Source organism: Papio anubis, chromosome 20, assembly GCF_008728515.1.
Source record: "Papio anubis isolate 15944 chromosome 20, Panubis1.0, whole genome shotgun sequence".
NCBI lineage: Eukaryota > Metazoa > Chordata > Mammalia > Primates > Cercopithecidae > Papio > Papio anubis.
This window is the reverse complement of record NC_044995.1, coordinates 24846411-24860947: the sequence shown is the minus strand read 5'-3', so window position 1 is coordinate 24860947 and position 14537 is coordinate 24846411. Positions and strand designations below refer to the sequence as shown.

Genomic DNA, 14537 nt, shown 5'->3' with positions numbered 1-14537 from the left:
TGTCCATGATATTTCCTCTACCTAGAACACTGCTGCCTACCCTTTTACTCCTCGGGTTTAAGCTTCACTGTTGCTTCCTCTGTGTAGCCCTCCCTAATGTCTGTCCCCACCTTCCAACCTCCCAACCCAGAGATTGGGGCCTGGGTTTCTGTTACTGGCATGAGAGCCGGACGTGGCAGCTCACATCACATGGCCTTGATGACATGTCTGTGCCACATCAGGCCCCACTCCAAGAAGACAGTACTCTGTGTCGGGTTGAAGCTTTGTTGTGTTCATTGCTGGAGCCCTGCCAAGCACCACGCCTTGCCCAAATAGTTTCTCTGGAGGTGTCAGTCGAGTTGGTCAGATGTCTTAGTCATCAGTATCCACAGGGACAGACCTGGAGGTGCCTTTTCATTTCTTTGCCTGAAAATCAGTCTGTGTCTTAGACTCTAAAGTTTGGAATTAAATTTATTATCTACACATCTTTTGGATTTTATCTAATTTTCTACGACATCTGGGTCAATGAAAGTATCTCTATATTCCCAAATTAAAACTTACAAGCACCTAGGGTTATTTCTTCTGCACGACTCTAAGTAGCTGGTGATTTCAATCTCCTAGCAGATGCTTGGCCCTGCAACAGGCCCAGCTGGGCTGTGCCCTAGGGCTACCGCCCCTCGCACATGTTGGAACCCACCCCTGGTATTCTGGAGAAGTCCTCTCAGCTAGAATTATTTTCAGTTGAGCAGTTCCTGAAACCCTAGAACCTGTAGAGGGAAAAAAACAGAAATAATTTCCAGTGCAGGGCAAAGTAAAGCTGGATGGAAAAAGAGAGAAAGTCAGTTGTTGGACGGCATCAAAAGTCAGCCTGTTCTATTAGGCAAAAATAAACAGAAGCACGGAGAAACCAAACAAGACAAAAATGTTCATTAGCTGCGCCAGTCCAGACCACCCACTTCGTTGAACTGACCACATCACTTCAAGATTCCCTACACACGGCCCCACCCTTCCCTGACCTCCTCAGGGAGAGACAGGGCATCAGAGTGGAAAGGAAGAGACCAGCTCAAAGTGGAAAGGAAGAGACCAGCTCAAAAGTGAAGGGTGGGGGTTATTCCCCCACCCCCCACCTTCCAAAGCTGCCCAGAGATGGGCTTTGGCAGCATATCCAACAAGACGTCAGCCATGGGGGAGTTCCCTGCCTGACTGCCTTGGTTTCTCCTTGATAGCACGGAATCGTTGTCCATTTACCAACATGAGTCTAAAACAGGGGTCAGAACAGATCAGTATCTGTGGGGAAGGGCAGCATTCTTTGAAGAGGCGTATTCAGGATTCATTATCTCTTTATAATTAAAAACAAACTATTTTTTCCTATTAAACTTAAGAGAAAGTTAAGTTCAATTAAAGCATCTGGCCTCCTTGGGGAGTGCGGAGATAGCGTCCTCATTAGCTCCTGCAGCGACTCTTGGGGTTGGGGGAGGAAGGGCATGGAGATTTCACTTCATTTGTTTGTTCTCTGAGTTTCTTCCTCACTCTATCGGCATGTGAAGGTGGGGACCTGCACATTTTGCTCACCACTGTATCCTCAGCTCCTAGAACAGAGCCTGGCACGTGTCAGACAACTGTGGAGGGAACTGATGAGTGGAAGAGAGAATGGAGAAATGAATGAATCAGCATAAGCCCCACAGGGACAAAGACTGGAACTGGAGCACCCTTTCATACCCACTGCTGGACACAGGGTAGGGAACACTAAATGTGTGCTATGCATTGTTTACTGAAACAGGCTCTACATCAAAATAAAAAACAAAACAAAACAAACAGGAAGCTTTTCTGGATCAAGGCTTACGTTTTACAGTTGAGACGCGGAGGCCCAGGGTAGAAGGGAGATTTGAGATTTGCTTGTAGCCTCTGAGATGGTCGGCTGGGAGGCTCTGGCCAAGGTGGGGTTGTTGAACCCCAGGTAAAAGCCCTGCCCAGCCCCTCTTCTTGCTGTCTGAAACAGGGCAGCCACACTCTGTCTTTACCAGGGAGTCTTATCTGGAGTTCGAGTTCCAAGACTGGACCTTCAGGGCCTCCCAATAGAAGGGCAGAGATCTTTCCTCATGAATATGTTGGGCCCTTGTGGCTCCCTCGACTCTCAGCAGCTGCCACAGATCCATTCTCCTCTCTGGCCCCAAGAGCTCACCTGACGGCAGGTTTCTGGATATGGCTAAAATGAAGCCAGGACAGGTGTCAGGCGAAGGGCTTAGGTCTAGGCATAAGGGGATGCTGCTTTGCCCAGGAGAGACCCAGATCAGCAAGCCTTGATTAGCAGCACTTGAAAGAGCCCCTGGGGCTTTTGGCAACTCGGGACAGTTGGTGAACTCCCAGGAAACTCACTCTCCTTCCAGGCCCAGCCCAAATGCTACCTTCTCCAGAAGGCTTTGCTGCCCCCAGCATTGGTGCGATGTACTCCTACTTGGTGGGAGTCCCCTCCTCTGGGTCTCCAGTCACTTCTCAGTGGCCTCCCTCTCAGCTGGTTCATCTGTCTCTGCATAGGATCGTGTGCGTCAACACCGGGACAATGTTTCCGGTCTTCTTTGAATCTTCTGTGTCCAGCACAGTGCCTGACTCCAAGCGGGTACTCAGGAAACACTTCTGACAAGTAGGCAAGGCCTCTCTGCATCTTCAGGACCAGAGAAGCCAAAAGAAACTGAAAAGATGGTCTATAAGAGGTTCAGGGGTTGCAGGGGGAAAAGTTGTGAAGGAAAAGGATGCAGTCTTGGCCAACAGGCTGAGATCTCTGGCTGTCCTGTCACCTTTCTGGGCCTCAGGGCCACAAGGCTGCTGGATGCAGTGGGAATGACCCCTGGTGTCCACCCTGGCACTGTCAGATCACATAATCCATATTAGATAAAAAGAGCAGATACATGCCTTTGTTTAAGATGCCACATGCCTGATCAAAGTAAAGGCTGTTTACTCAACCACTTGTAAAACTCAGGAAGAGCAGACTTGCTCATCTTAACCCAAGCTTGCAGACAGCACTGGAGAGCAGAACTCATGCCCGAGGGCTTTCCCTGGAGCGAAGTCAGGGCTGGAATGCTGGCCAGGATGGCTGGGGAGGTGGAAGGAGGCGAAGGTGCCTGTCCTCAGTGTGTGTGTGTGTGATTCTTCTCACCTCTCTTCCCTTCCCCAGTCTCTTCTCTCTTTGCAGGCCACTTGTGGGGCACATAGGCTGGGTTTCCTGGGAAGTAGACTCTTGGGAAGGAGATTAGTGTGCAGGAGTTTGCTAATGAGTGCTTCTGAGATCCCATCTATGACAAGGAAGGAAATAGGATTGAGCAGAGGAGGAAGTCAGGCTGCCATGAAGTCTCTGCCAAACGCTGCAACCAGCCCGGCAGAGAGTCCTGAAGATGGGATGAGCCTTCAGAGCTGCCCAGCTCAAGGGAGAGAGTGCTGACTGGGCCTCTACACACCCTGTCCCCATCAATCAACACTAGGCACCATTACCTGGGACAGCCGTAGAGCTTGGGCGAGGCAGTGGTCTTCAGCCAAGGCAATCCTGAAAGGGACTGGCAGCTGAGGGCTGTCAGGGGCTCTCCCAGCAGAGAGGAGAATGAGTCCCAAAAGGAGGTCTACGCAGCCCCTCCCAGCGGCCACCATATAGGGTTGACAGTGAAGATGATCGGAGTGGCACAGCCATGGTAGCCAGAGAGCTATTTGGCTTGATGGGAAAAGGGAGTAAGGAATGAAGACTGCAACCCATGTGAATTCTTCTAGTCATGCCTTCTGTAACCCCCAACACACTGATCTTGCCTGGCTTAGGAGGGAGTCAAGTGTCAAATTTAAGGTTATTCTACTTTTTTTTTCTTTTAATTCTATTTCCATAGGTTATTGGGGAACAGGTGGTATTTGGTTACTTGAGTAAGTTCTTTAATAGTGATCTGTGCACCCATCACCCAAGCAGTATACACTGCACCCAATTTGTAGTCTTTTATCCTTCACCTCCATCCCACCCTTTCCCCCTGAGTCCCTGAAGTCCATTGTGTCGTTCTTATTCCTTTGCATCCTCATATCTTAGCTTTCACTTATGAGTGAGAACACACGATGTTTGGTTTTCCATTCCTGAGTTACTTTACTCAGAATACTAGTCTCCAATCACATCCAGGTTGCTGCAAATGTCATTGATTCATTCCTTTTTATGACTGAGTAGTATTCCATCATACATGTGTACCACAGGTTAGTTTCTCTATCCACTTGTTAAAAATTGTTGGGCATTTGTGTTAGTTTTACATTTTGCGATTGAGAATTGTGCTGTTGTAAACAAACATGTACGTGCAAGTATCTTTTTCGTATAATGACTTCTTTTCCTCTGGGTAGTTACCCACTAGTGGGATTGCTGGATCAAATGGCAGTTCTACTTCTAGTTCTTTAAGGAATCTCCACACTATTTTCCATACTGGCTGTACTAGTTTACATTCCCACCAGCAGGGTAGAAGTGTTCCCTGTTCACTGTATCCACGCCAACATCTATTATTTCTTGCTGTTTGATTATGGCCATTCTTGCAGGAGTAAGGTGATATCACATTGTGGTTTTGATTTACATTTCCCTGATCATTAGTGAGTTTAGTGAGGTTAGCATTTTTTCATTTTTCTTTGGCCATTTTTATATATTCTACTTGAACAACCGGCATTCTACAAACTCAGACGTCCAACCCGGAAGCCCTTCTTCTTCATTGATCAGAAGGGGAGCAGAGGCCTGGAGAGGGGAAAGGAATGGCTCAGGGTCATGCAGCATATGGAGCCGAGTAGAGCCACTGATGCTGTCTCCCAGTCGAGGGTTGATCTGAGAGCACCTTTTTGGCCTATGCCTTGCAGGTGACCATCTTTCTCTCCCATCAACACTGCACTGTAGACCCAACTTTGTGAAAATTTTGCACTTTCACAAAACTCAATTGAAACCAGTGAGGCTTTCGTGAGTTCTTACTGACTGCTCAGTAGTGTCCTCAGGCTACAAGGAAGCAAGAAAGAGAGGAGTCAAAGTGCTGCCTTTGGTCCAGGAGACAAAAACCATGGCCAGAGAGCAACCAGGCATGGTGGCTCATGCCTGTAACCCCAGCACTTTGGGAGGCCTAGGTGGGTGGATCACTTGAGGTCAGGAGTTTGAGAGCAGGTTGGCCAACATGATGAAACCCCATCTCTACTAAAAGTACAAAAAATTAGCCAGGTGGGGTGGTGTGTGCCTGTAATCCCAGTTCCTCAGGAGGCTGAGGCAGGAGAATTGCTTGAACCCAAGAGGTAGAGGTTGTAATGAGCTGAGATCACACCACTGCACTCCAGCCTGGGCAACAGAATGAGAGATGGTCCCAAACAAAATAAAACAAAACAAAAGCCATAGCCAGAGAGCAAAGGGAGAGCACGGCCAGGCAGGCCAGAAACAAACACCCTGCGAGCATATTCCGACCCGAGGGACAGGTCTATACTGCTCAGGGTGGCCAGGAGAGAGGCTGTGGATGAGACTTGGGAATGGCTTTCTGTCCTGGCAGTAGTGTAAGGATGTCAAGAAAGATGTATGGGAGGACAAAGGGATTGCCTAAGGCAGGTGGTCCAGGCAGGGCACCCCTGCACCTCTTAGCAGAACTTGAGGTGAGCCAGGAAGTCACATTGCAGAAGGACAGAATTGTGTCTGATGGTCACTGTGGAGGGCCCCTGTCCTGCCTGGGAAAAGGCCACTCTCTTTGGAGCTCAGTCAATGAGTGGTCACACTGGAGGACAATGATCCTTGATGCTCTGGTGGCATCCAGAGTTCTGCAGAGGACCTGTCATGGTCAGGAGGTTGTAATTCATAAGGAGGCCACTCGCTGCAGGCAGGCCAAGGCTGCAGAAGGAGACATCAGGGAAACAGAGGGAAGACCCAGCAGTGGGGACATCCACATGGTAAAGATCACAGTAGCTACAGCCCTGCAGGATTTAAAGCCACCAGAGATTCGAGTCAACAACAGCAAAGGAGAATTTTGGGGGCCTTGCTGGGACATTGGGCCATCCCAGGCTTTTCCATGAAGGTGGGGACATCTGGTGCTTTTATGGTGAGGGTTACCCAAGCCAGGAAGTGTCTTTCCCAGGTTGCTGCAGAGGTGGGTGGCATTGAGTGCTCACAGGCATGGAGATGGCCAGCAGCAGCTCAGGGGTCATTGTATTTTGCAGTATTGCATTTGTACTCCCAAAAAACTGCATTCCTGGAGCTCCTTCCCGGTTATTTTGAAAAAGGTCAGAGCAACAACTGCAATTTCTAGTACCACATCAGCAATCAAACTCCACACCTGGATTGGTCTTATTGAGGGGATGATGTTTCTAAGTGGTTCAATGGTGGAACACAGGCCCATGAATGCTGGGGTGACAGGGACTATTGCTGGGTCCCTAGGCTCTCCTTCTACCAACACATGCCCTATGTAATAGCCATTAGTGCCAGCAACAAGTATTCCTGAAGAAAGGCAAGCATGAATGGCTAGGTTTGCCAAGGAAACGGGACAGACATTACCTGTGTTGTTCCCATGGTGGATACCTTTGAAAGAGTGTGACCTGCCCTTCTTCAAGTCATGGGGACTAACAACATTCCAGGAGGCAGATTGCCTGTCAATCTGAGATTTCTGATGAAACCATGAGGAACAGATTTCCAACTCCATCCAACCCTGCCCTGCCAAGATGGAGAAATTGTTCTAAGTTCATGAATTCATATAGTTGTTTGTTACTGCAGCACAACTTCTCCTATGCTGACCCACACAGCACATCTCTGCTTAAACTCTTCAGTGGTTTCCCTGGCAACTAAGGTATAATCTCAAATTCCCACGACAGCCTATAAGGCTTCATTTTTTCTGCCTCTCCCTTCCAACTTCATTGTCCACTGGTCCTGCCTTGCTCACTTGGTTTCAGCCACAGTGAACTTTCTGTTTCTCAAATATGCCATGCTTACTCCGGTCCCAGAGTCCTGGCACTTGCTGTTATCTCTGCCTGGGATAATCTTGCTGACCCTCAGCTCTGACTGGATTCAGATCCACTTAGATACCACCGCCTTGAGCAGTCCCTTCCCTCACCACTCTGTCTAAAGTAGCCCTCTTTTAAATATCTGTCTATCATAGTAACCTCTTTTACATTTTCTTTTGAGCATTCATTACTTTCTCAAGTTACTCAGGCTTTTGTTTATGTCTCTCTTTTCCCCTGGAGTATGAAACAGGAATCTTATCTCTTGACAGCACCTAGAATAAGGCCTGGTACACAGTGAGAGTTCAGGGAACATTTCATGAGTGAATGAATGGATGTGTAATCCGTGGAATTCATTGCCTCATGGACGACACACAAAGGAAAGGCTAGATGAATGGTACCATTTTTGCAAACAGACAACTCAGTGCGTCCCAGAAATCCAGCACTGCTGGCCCTACCTAGTTCCTGGCAGGGAACTCAGCTCTGATTTGGAGCACTGACCGTTTCCTCCCAGATTCAGGCACGAGATTCACTGTGATAAATGGCCTGAGCTCCTCACTGCATTTAATGGCAAACCCTGATCCAAGTGGAACTGCAGCCAGGTGGCCCGTGGGAGCCCTGGAATATGACTTCCAAGGAGACCACAAAACCTGGACAGGCGGACGCCATTCCAGATACATTAACTCATAATCCCCAGGAAGCACGCACTTCTGATGAAGGAAGAGGAGACTTCCCCTCTCACAAACACTAATAGCCGTGGTTAATCCTCATCCCAGGAAAAGCTTCTTGCCCAAGCGCCTGGAGAAGCTTCATCAACGTCAGCACAAGGGCCCAATGCAGGGACAGACAATGGTTCCCAAAGGCGCCTGCTCAGCGGCCTTCTTGGATTATGGATTGTGTGGAGCCATTGCTGGGGTAGTCCCTGGGCAGCAGGGAGACTGGTGCAGCCCCAAGCAGCTGCCTGGCTGAGCTTACCTGCCTGTTCTAGGTGTCCAGAGGCAGCTGTGATTGTTCCTGGAATTTCGGATGTGTGCTTTTGTGCTCGGTAGGGATGCAGGAGCCTGTGTCTGGGCTCTTAAAGTGAAAAGGGTGGGGCTCCAGTGATTTTGAATCAAGTTGGAAGTCTGAGATGCCCATGGAGTCAACCAGGCCACCTCAGCCCTCCGAACGCATCTCACTTGAGATGGTCATGCTCCCCTGCAACCCTGACACTCACCCCTTTCTCTTTGTCTCCTGCTCTCTTTCTTCTAGCCTTGACTGAGAACACCCTCCAGGTCTTAAAACCTAGCCTCCTGATTTTTGCTTCTCTCCCCCAGGCTGAGTGGTGCTGGGGGGCTCCTGTGTCATTCTAAATTTCCCATCTTCCCTCTCGTGACTACGGCCAAACTCTACCCAGTTTCTTCTTGTGAGCCAGAGCAGAGGCTCTCAAACAGCAATTCACACACCTGTGTCATTTGTGTTAAACGAAATAAAAAGAAAGCCCAGGGAGCCAGCTTTTTTAAAAAATATTTTTTGAAACAGTTTTTTTTTTTCTTTTCTTTTTTGAGATGGGATTTGGCTCTGTCATCCAGCCTGGGATACAGTGGTGCAATCATAGCTCACTGACACCTCAACTTTCTGGGCTCAAGCAGCCCTACCACCTCAGCCTCCTGAGTAGCTGAGACTATAGGTGCATGCAACCGCACCTGGCTAATTTTTTTTCTTTCTTTTTTTTTCTTTTTTTGTAGAGATGGGGTTTTGCCGTGTTGCTCAGGCCAGTCTTGAATGCCTGTCCTCAAGCAATCTGCCCACCTCAGTCTCCCAAAGTGTTGGGATTACAGGTGTGAGCCACCATGCCCAGCCTTCCAAGGAATAAGTCTTTCATAAAAAGCTAAATGTATTTTCTTTAAAGGATTATCTGTTATTTGGGGAGCATTTTCATTCCGAGACAACACAGAGATGGTAGCTATTTATGCTCACATTTTTATCATGTGGACTGACCTGGAATCCCAAAGCCTGAGCACGTCCAGGACACGGGACATTTCTACCTGCCCGTCCTGTTGCTACCTGGAGTGCGTTAGGCTGAGACCTCATCATCCACCTTTCTGGATCCTGTATCCCACAGGGAGGTCTCTGGGCTCGTCTGTCCTCTAACCTCTTGACCCAGGAATCTCCTGCAGGAACCATCGTGAGCTCACCCGTCATTCAGTGGATCACATTCATTAGTGCTTTTTCCTCCACTTCTTTGGGCTGCTCCTCCTCCTTTTCTCCATGCCATTGCCACTCTGCAATTCAGAGACCTGTCTTCTCCCGCTCACCTAGCAGCATAACCTCCAACTATTCCCGAGTCAGTGCATTTGCAGCCCACCCTCATCCGCCAAGCAAGGGCCAGCGTGCCCATCTAGTTTAAACATGGCTTTAGTCTAGAAGTCACACACTGGAGGCCTTGGGGCTATGCCCAATAAGGAGACATAGCAGCGACCCAGGGATAGTTGTTTTTTCTCCTCCTCCTCCTCCTCCTCCTCCTCCGCCTCCTCCTTCTTCTTCTTCTCCTTCTCCTTCTCCTTCTTCTTCTTCTTCTTCTTCTCCTTTTCATTTTGGTCAAAATGTGTATATCTAAATATCAGAAGGCCTGGCAAGGCTGGGTTTGCATTCTTGCATGTCAGTAATTACCTGGGCTAAGCTTCCCCTTTCAGGCCGCTGGCCCTCTCCAGTTTGCCCAGATCCTGCCACTCCATGTTGTCTCACACAGGGTCCACTCCATTCACGAAGGTCACCTACCCATCATCTGAAGGCCCTGGTGGCTGCAACCCCTAAGTGGTTTCCATCACCTTTCTTTCCAAGAAATGTAAGCCCACAGATTCTGCACAGAACTAAAAAAAATCTATTAAGTTAGGAGGCTGTCGTTAAGGTCCCTCCATGGTTTGTGAGCCACCAATAGCTCTCTGCATTGACGTCCCTTTCTGTGAAATGGGGACGCAGTCAATCCTCATGTCTGGAGTACAAAGAGACCCCATGAGGAAGCACATTTATTTGGAATGCTCTGAGCTCGTTGGAGAGCAGGTAACATAAAAGCCCAAGGTGTTATGATTAGATAGTAAGAAATTTTGTTCCATGCTAATTAAACTCACACCTTAACCGCTTCCACACGGGGAAGAGGCAGCCTGACAGCCTGACATGTTAGGAGCGGGAAGAGCTCTGCATGCGAGCACAAGACAGGCCGCCTCCTCCTCGCCGCGCCTGGCCGTGATGTGTGTGTAAATCTGCCTCCCTGCTCCTTCCTCTCATCCAACCAGGACTCCGACATTTGCAGAGCGGCTGATGGAACTCTCGGCTCCGCACAGAGCATTGACTGTTCTCCGCGCGTGTGAAGAAGTTGTCAGGCCGGGGTCAGGCAGGTGAAGATTTAGTGAGGCAGCCAACAAAGTTTCCCCGCCACTGGGTTGCCACCACTTATGGAAGCGCCTGCAGAACACACGCGAGAAAACAGATATTTCTCCTGCGATGGCTTTAGCACTCCTTTGGGGATGGGGACATTAAGTCTTCCTCCACCACCAGGAGGCTGCTGACACGGCTGCCTCCCGAAGACTTGGTAGGAGGCCCCATGAAGGAGAGTGGGCGCCAGCTCTATCGATCCGAATGCCCTATTGCAAGGGACAATTGCAGGAGAAAACAGCGGGTTTTTTTTCTCCTCCCTATTCCAGGGCCAAAGAAAAGACTATCCATGGAAGGTAATGTAGCTGTCACCAAGGAGAGAGAAGTGGAAATTCACGGTTCTCTTGTGAGGCAAAGACATCTGTGTTATTGCACCCTAAGCCAATAGTTTTTAAAACAAAGTCATAAAACAAGCTACTGTATATAAAAGAGGTGGAAGCTATGCAGGGCTCCCCCCTACTCTGTGCGGGGATTTGAAGAGAAGCAAACCTTAAAAGAAAAAAAGCGGAATGAGGATGACTGACTCCAGGAAGCCCGAGGGGTGCGGGTGGAGCTAAGAGGTGGTGGGGCGGCTTCCCTCCAACAAGAAGGACGCCTGCTTGCACTCAGGAGGGAGGGTCTGGGGGCACATGAAGAGTGAGGAGTTGGACAGAGGTGATACCCAGGCCTCCTTCAACTCCAGCCCGGGAGAGGGTCAGGGCAGGTGCAGTCCCAGAGTTCTGTCACTGTCGTGCACACACTCAATTGTGCCGAGCACCCATGGGCATACTCAGCTTCCACAAACATCTACACAATCTGATTTCCAAAACCACCTGGGAGACACGCCAGATGGAATCACCATGCCCCCCTTTTTTTTTCAGACGAAAGAACAGCAGCTTAGAGAGATCCTCCTAGTTGGCCAATGCCATGGTGCAGATCTTCTGACCTAAAATCCAGTGCCCTATTTTATTTTTTAAATAAAACCTTCTTTCTTCTTCTCTTTCAACGTAGGTCCATCAGCCTGAGTCTAAAGCCCACTTCACTATAGAGGACGGTGACATGCACCTGGCTGTTCTTTCCAATCCTATAGAAAACCATGTGTCTGGCCCTCATGGCCATTGTAGATCACCGGGACCTGCTAGAATCCTAGCTACAGCCTGTTGGCAGACTGTTTCTTGGATGGCTGGACTGGAAAGACTTCGCCAAATGGGCCAGTTATCTAGATGGTGAGTTGTTGTTCTGTTTATTTCTAAGGGGTACAGTTTGGGCCCTAGAATCACAGAATTCAGAATGGGAGGGAGCCTTCATTCAGCCTCCCATCAGCATAAGAATCTTCTCCCAAAGTTCTTGACTGATGATGCTCTGGTCTCCCTGTACTACAGAGGGCATGGATTCTGTCCTATGCACAGACCTCCTGAAGGGCACCGGCCACCTTTTTGTACCAGATACGCCTGCCCTGTGTCCTGGCCATGCCCTTCATTGCATTGTTCCCACGTGGAACAATCCCTACACTGGCCGGTGACCTCTCACCCAGCAGCAAAAGATAAGCTGAACCACCGTCCTTCCAGGAATGGGAGCTAAGATGAGTGTCAGAGGGCAGGGGACTTCTAGGTGGCGGGCCAGTTTCAAGTAGACAGATCCAGTTAAAACCAGAGCCACATTGGCAAACCAACAACCAATGAGAGCTGGGGTTTTGAGGAACGGAAACTGTGAGAAAGAAACAAGGCTAGTGGGATGCAGGGAAGGATGCAGTAGACCCATGCCATGTGGCTGGTGTATGCTAGCATTTATCATCCAGCTCACCACGGGGGTCTGACCCCAGCTCAAGTCAGTATGAACAGGAGGAGGCCTGCGGTATACGACTGCACAAGCTGCACGCTGCACAAATTATGACATGGGCAGCTCTCCTGGTGGCAGCGTTATGGGAGCCTTTGCCTGGCTTCCAGAACCACGGCTATAGGTCACACACTGGAGGGTTGGGTTTGAGCTCGGCTCTGCCTCTAACTGGGTGGCTTCAGGTGGAACCCTGCCTCTCTTAGGGCTCAGTGCTGGCTGCTTGTGAAATGGAATAGCAATCTCAGTCCCACCTCCCTCCATGTGCTCAGGAAACAAGATGATTGTGATGAGAAGGGGCTTTTAACACAAAAGCCCCATGCAAACGTAAAAGTTATCTTTCTTGAAAAAAGGATCCGTGGTGTGAAAAGCGGACATAGATTCAGTGGTGGAAACAGGAAATGGGTGGATGAGTCAGCTGGGCCCGGGTGGACACAGTTCATAGGAGACACACGTGCTCTCCGGCATTGGGGAAAACAGTATGGTCCCCTCCAGATGGCTCTTGGCAGCCAGTGCCCTCCTCCTCCAAGTGCAGCAAGTACGGCCATAGCTCATAGGTGCCCCTTCTCTGGATAACCGCCTCTGCTATCAGAGATGCCATGCCTGAGAAGTTATGTCCCTGTCACCCGCTCCCAGGGCAGCCACAGTCAGTGACTGGCTGAGATGAAAGGCCAGGGCCTTGCCACCAGTTGCAGGCTGTGCTCCAGAACCTTCTCCCTGTGGATCCAAGGTGAGGCTTTCCCTGAGACCATGTCCTGCTGGGGTATTTCTCAAGCCCTATTCTGCACCCTCTATCTCTTTTTCTATTTTTATTATTTTAGAGACAAGGTCTTGCTCTGTTGCCCAGGCTGGAGTGCAGTGGCAGGATCATAGCTCACTGCAGCCTTGAACTCCTGGGCTCAAGTGATCCTCCTGCTTCAGTTTTCCAAAGTCCTGGGACTACAGGTGCATACCACCTGTAGTGCCTGGCTGTCCCTCCATCTCTTAATAGGCCTTGCACAAGGATACTCCTTCAGAGGTCATCTCATAAAAATCCCTGGGCCAGGCCCTGCTTTATCAGAGTCCACCATACAGTGGCAGCAGGCAGAGAAGTGAGTGCAGGAGCACTCGATTGAATTTTCATTCAGCCAGGTCCTCTGCATGCCTGGGCCACTGTATTAGGGCATAGGGTAGGGGAGCCTGGAAGCAAACTCTGCACTGTAGATTCACGTGCAGACATCTCCTTAAGAGGGGTCCCTGAACCCAAACGTCCATCAATGATAGACTGGATAAAGAAAATGCGGCACATACACACAATGGAATACTGTGCAGCCGTAAAAAAGAATGAGTTCATGTCCTTTGCAGGGACATGGATGAAGCTGGAAACCATCATCCTCAGCAAACTAACACAGGAACAGAAAACCAAACACCCCATGTTCTCACTTATAAGTGAGAATGCAGGGATAGGGGGCCTGCTGGGGGGCAAGGGGAGGGAGAGCATTAGGACAAATATCTAATGCACGCGGAACTTAAAACCTAGATGACGGGTTGATGGGTGCAGCAAACCATGGCACATGTACACCTATGTAACAAATTTGTACTTTCAGCACATGTATCCCAAAACGTAAAGTAAAATTTAAAAAAAAAAGAGGGATTTCTGGAGTCAACATTTTAATGAAAGGAGGAAAGTACTGAGCAGAGGGAGAAGGTGAACTGGGATTCAGGCACACGTGAGGCCTCGGCCAGTCCCACAGGCAGCTCTGAACTGAATATCTATGTCCTCTGCAAATTCTGTGTTGAAATCCTATCCCCCAATGTGATGGTACCAGGAACTGAGGCATTTGGGAAGGGAGTAGGTCATGAGGGTGGAGTCCTCATGAGTGGGATTAGGGCCCTTATAAGAGGCCCCATGGCCAGGTACAGTGGCTCATCCCTGTACTCCCAGTACTTCGGGAGGCTGAGGAAGGAAGATCACTTGAGCTACAGAGTTTGAGACCAGCCTGGGCAACATAGCAAGACCTTGTCTCCACTAAAAACAAAAATATCAGCTGGGCATGGTGGTGAATGCCTGTAGTCCCAAGTACTCAGGAGGCTGAGTGGGGAGAAACTCCTGAGCAGGGGAGATGGAGACTGCAGTGAGCTATGATGGTGCCACTGCACTCCAACCTGGGTGACAGAGCAAGATCCTGTCTCAAAAGAATAAATAAAATACAGTAAGATACATAAATAAAAGAGGCCCAGGAGAGCTCCCTCGTCTCTTCTGCCATGGGAGGATTCGGAGAAGATGGTCGTCTGTAAACCAGGAAAACTGTTCCTACCAGACAGCAAATCTGTAAGAACCTTGGTGTTGGACTTCCCACTCTTCAGAACCGTAAGAAATAAATTTCTATTGTTTGGCA

The 14537-nt window shown here is 49.3% G+C and overlaps 1 protein-coding gene across 2 annotated transcripts in view; it reads left to right on the top strand.

The window, feature by feature from the left end:
- LOC103880025 overlaps positions 1 to 13484 on the top strand; it is a 49084-nt gene extending 35600 nt beyond the window's left edge. Inside the window, exon 2 of one of the 2 annotated variants that reach the window (XR_002518945.2) lies at positions 11338 to 13484. The gene's annotated coding sequence lies outside the window, so the exon portion shown is untranslated. Of the gene's footprint in view, positions 1 to 4662; positions 5138 to 11337 lie in introns of those variants that run through there. The other variant, XR_002518946.2, reaches the window with a different exon arrangement.
- Positions 13485 to 14537: the final 1053 nt, after the last annotated feature.